At 49.8% G+C, this 5,000-nt stretch overlaps 1 non-coding gene across 1 annotated transcript in view; it reads left to right on the forward strand.

Annotated features, from left to right (window-relative positions):
• Positions 1 to 4,751: 4,751 nt before the first annotated feature.
• Positions 4,752 to 5,000, forward strand: part of LOC126447680 (small subunit ribosomal RNA) — a 1,909-nt gene continuing 1,660 nt past the window's right edge. The window contains exon 1 of the ribosomal RNA XR_007583855.1: positions 4,752 to 5,000. This exon is cut by the window's right edge and continues 1,660 nt beyond it. This is a non-coding gene — a ribosomal RNA (small subunit ribosomal RNA).

Below are 5,000 nucleotides of genomic sequence, written 5' to 3' on the forward strand. Positions count from 1 at the left end.
TCGACTGGAACCAGAGTAACCGTATACACGGCACTGATTAGTAATAGATGCAGAGCCATCAGAATACAGATAATATATACAACCGTCCCTATACATGCTGAAAGACTCTGCACACAATGAGAACCACACGTCAGCCAGACACTATCACACACTACTCTCTGCCTCTAACAGGCACACACACAATATCTAACCACCAGCATGGAAGAACATCCGGTGCATCCTCTCCGCCACATTACACAATCCACACTATCATAACCAGACCGGGAGGTCCACCCAGAAAACAGAATATCCCACCCTTCCGACATCCGCCATTGCTCAGCTAAGCCACGAACACCCACACATGTCCTACACAGGGGTGCACCCAACATCACAATACTGCCTCCTGTCACAGTACACAAACAATGGCAGGAATGAAAGACACAGATCTGCCACAACCTTGGAATCGGAGCGCCGCCTGTCATGAGCCACAAGTGCATCCTGACGTGACAAATCGGATGATCCCGCAGGCATGCACTTACGATAATCACTATCAACGAACCTGCCGCCCCCCTCCCCCCCCAAAATACACCTTTCCCTACAACGTGTACCTTAACCTAAGCTATATTGTACCTTAACCTAAGCGATATTGTACCTTAACCTAAGGTATATCGTACCTTAACCTAACCTACATTGCGCCTTCACCTAACCTACGTTGTACCTTAACCTAACCTACGTTGTACCTTAACCTAACCTACGTTGTACCTTAACCTAACCTACGTTGTACCTTAACCTAACCTACGTTGTACCTTAACCTAACCTACGTTGTACCTTAACCTAACCTACGTTGTACCTTAACCTAACCTACGTTGTACCTTAACCTAACCTACGTTGTACCTTAACCTAACCTACGTTGTGCCTTAACCTAACCTACGTTGTGCCTTAACCTAACCTACGTTGTGCCTTAACCTAACCTACGTTGTGCCTTAACCTAACCTATGTTGTGCCTTAACCTAACCTATGTTGTGCCTTAACCTAACCTATGTTGTGCCTTAACCTAACCTATGTTGTGCCTTAACCTAACCTATGTTGTGCCTTAACCTAACCTATGTTGTGCCTTAACCTAACCTATGTTGTGCCTTAACCTAACCTATGTTGTGCCTTAACCTAACCTATGTTGTGCCTTAACCTAACCTATGTTGTGCCTTAACCTAACCTACGTTGTGCCTTAACCTAACCTACGTTGTGCCTTAACCTAACCTACGTTGTGCCTTAACCTAACCTACGTTGTGCCTTAACCTAACCTACGTTGTGCCTTAACCTAACCTACGTTGTGCCTTAACCTAACCTACGTTGTGCCTTAACCTAACCTACGTTGTGCCTTAACCTAACCTACGTTGTGCCTTAACCTAACCTACGTTGTGCCTTAACCTAACCTACGTTGTGCCTTAACCTAACCTACGTTGTGCCTTAACCTAACCTACGTTGTGCCTTAACCTAACCTACGTTGTGCCTTAACCTAACCTACGTTGTGCCTTAACCTAACCTACGTTGTGCCTTAACCTAACCTACGTTGTGCCTTAACCTAACCTACGTTGTGCCTTAACCTAACCTACGTTGTGCCTTAACCTAACCTACGTTGTGCCTTAACCTAACCTACGTTGTGCCTTAACCTAACCTACGTTGTGCCTTAACCTAACCTACGTTGTGCCTTAACCTAACCTACGTTGTGCCTTAACCTAACCTACGTTGTGCCTTAACCTAACCTACGTTGTGCCTTAACCTAACCTACGTTGTGCCTTAACCTAACCTACGTTGTGCCTTAACCTAACCTACGTTGTGCCTTAACCTAACCTACGTTGTGCCTTAACCTAACCTACGTTGTGCCTTAACCTAACCTACGTTGTGCCTTAACCTAACCTATGTTGTGCCTTAACCTAACCTATGTTGTGCCTTAACCTAACCTATGTTGTGCCTTAACCTAACCTATGTTGTGCCTTAACCTAACCTATGTTGTGCCTTAACCTAACCTATGTTGTGCCTTAACCTAACCTATGTTGTGCCTTAACCTAACCTATGTTGTGCCTTAACCTAACCTACGTTGTGCCTTAACCTAACCCATATTGTACCTTAACCTAACCCATATTGTACCTTAACCTAACCCATATTGTACCTTAACCTAACCCATATTGTACCTTAACGTAACCTAATTTGTGCCTTAACGTAACCTAATTTGTGCCTTAACGTAACCTAATTTGTGCCTTAACGTAACCTAATTTGTGCCTTAACGTAACCTAATTTGTGCCTTAACGTAACCTAATTTGTGCCTTAACGTAACCTAATTTGTGCCTTAACGTAACCTAATTTGTGCCTTAACGTAACCTAATTTGTGCCTTAACGTAACCTAATTTGTGCCTTAACGTAACCTAATTTGTGCCTTAACGTAACCTAATTTGTGCCTTAACGTAACCTAATTTGTGCCTTAACGTAACCTAATTTGTGCCTTAACGTAACCTAATTTGTGCCTTAACGTAACCTAATTTGTGCCTTAACGTAACCTAATTTGTGCCTTAACGTAACCTAATTTGTGCCTTAACGTAACCTAATTTGTGCCTTAACGTAACCTAATTTGTGCCTTAACGTAACCTAATTTGTGCCTTAACGTAACCTAATTTGTGCCTTAACGTAACCTAATTTGTGCCTTAACGTAACCTAATTTGTGCCTTAACGTAACCTAATTTGTGCCTTAACGTAACCTAATTTGTGCCTTAACGTAACCTAATTTGTGCCTTAACGTAACCTAATTTGTGCCTTAACGTAACCCATGTTGTGCCTTAACGTAACCCATGTTGTGCCTTAACGTAACCCAATTTGTGCCTTAACGTAACCCATGTTGTGCCTTAACCTAACCTATATTGTGCCTCAACCTAACCTATATTGCGCCTTAACCTGACGCACGTTGTCGCTGAACCTGCTCTGTAATTGTTATGCAACTCGTTAAATTAGTGTAGTGTTGCCTAACCGCAACCCTCGCAATATAGTTCGCTATTCGCACTGCCCGGTCCCCTGTGTATCGCGTCATGTTAAACACCTTGCAGGTGTTGCTGACTTTCCACATGCTCCTGCTATACACTGTAATGTGGATAGCAGCAGGACGTACATGCCCCCCCCCCTTCCCCCCTGCCTTCGCAAGCTGGTCGTTGAGAAGTTTGCATGTTCAATGCCCTTCGCATGCCGACGTACTCAGCCTACGTTGTGGTACGGCCTGTCACCTGTCCGCCGATGTACGCAAAACCCACAAACTGTACTGCACATTGGTCCGTATGTACTGAATGATACATCGTGGCACATGTGTGACCGTACGACGACTGCGCCTAGCAACGGCAGACCATACAGTCCAAATATTGTGCACGCAGCTACGTGTCGTCTCCCTATAAGAGCTGGATTGCAGTGTGGTACGCCATTCAGACGTGTGGGAGGAACGGACGCCCTGGATGGCGATCAGCATGAGCAGTCTGTTGATGTAGTGGAGCGTGTATTCGGACGTAGTCGTCTCTTCTCACACACCGTGATAGCATGTTGCACCGCGTTCCACATCTGCGACATCCTGCAGAGGCCGGCTGACAGTCGTTCGCGCAATGGACACCGCATACGTACGGGGGCTACCTTCCACGTGTTCTCGAGGCGTGCACATGTTGTTGCGTCTATGTGGGCAGACGTAGTGTGTTGTGACACCTGACACAGGCATGCAATACTCGTTGCAAATGGCGATGGACGTCTACGTTTGCTGGTGACGTTACGCAAATGAACAACAGGTAACCCGTTGTGGTGCGGTTGTTCTCGCTAGAGGTGAATCAGTGTTGGCGACGATCGGTCGAGCTATTAACCGGTTGTTTCAGGGATACCCACCATGCCCACGAACGTGAAAGGGGACCCACCATGCCCACGAACGCGAAAGGGGATCTGGGTGTGAGGCGATACGCGGCGGTGGCTGGGTGGGACCGTCCCCGGCCGGTGAGGGGGGGCCGCCCGGCGTGCTGGCAGCGCGGTGCGTGGGCGCACGCGCTACAGCCGGCTGGTGGGGGCGGCCAGTGGCAGGCGCGCCGGCCGACGGACGCGGCAGGCGGCGCAGCTGCGCGCCGGCGCCCCCTGCTCGCGGCGCCTTGCGGCCAAAGTAGGTCCTCGCGGGCCCGGTGCGAAGCGCGGTGGCCATCTGCAGTGTGCTGGTCCGATTGAGGACTGTGTGCGCTGAGGATGCGCCGCCGCCCGGCGCTCGGCGCCGCGACGCCGTCTGCTGCTCGGTCGCCCCAGCGGTTCTCGCAGGTGGTTTGTATCGCAGCTGTGCGGACGTGTTGGCGCGTGCGCTGTGCTGGGAGAGTTCGCTTCGGCACCCAAGTGGGGCTTTTGTCCTTCTGTGGCGCTGGCGTTGGAGCTGCCGGTCACCGTAGGTGGCGCGTGTTGTCTCCCGCCGGCAATGCCACGACAGCACGCTCCCGGGCCTCTGTCGGCAGCGGCAAGCTCAGTTGGGAGCACGGGTGGTCGCACCTAAAGCGTCTACTCGCCTAACTCCGGGCGATTGCGCCTCTCTCGAACCCGACCAAGTACTTAGGACGGCGCTGCGCGCCGCCGGGACCTGAGAGGGTTTCGAGGTGTGTTGTGCAGGGGAGCTCAGCCTCCTCCTGTTTGCAGAATAATTGAGCGGACGCTTGCGTGTTCGCGCGGGCCCCCGGGACACACTCCCGGGCGGCCGGCTGCTCAGCTCTAGTTGACGCAGCTCCCTGGTTGATCCTGCCAGTAGTCATATGCTTGTCTCAAAGATTAAGCCATGCATGTCTCAGTACAAGCCGCATTAAGGTGAAACCGCGAATGGCTCATTAAATCAGTTATGGTTCCTTAGATCGTACCCACGTTACTTGGATAACTGTGGTAATTCTAGAGCTAATACATGCAAACAGAGTCCCGACCAGAGATGGAAGGGACGCTTTTATTAGATCAAAACCAATCGGTCGGCTCGTCCGGTCCGT

Source organism: Schistocerca serialis, unplaced genomic scaffold (assembly GCF_023864345.2).
Source record: "Schistocerca serialis cubense isolate TAMUIC-IGC-003099 unplaced genomic scaffold, iqSchSeri2.2 HiC_scaffold_525, whole genome shotgun sequence".
Lineage (NCBI taxonomy): Eukaryota > Metazoa > Arthropoda > Insecta > Orthoptera > Acrididae > Schistocerca > Schistocerca serialis.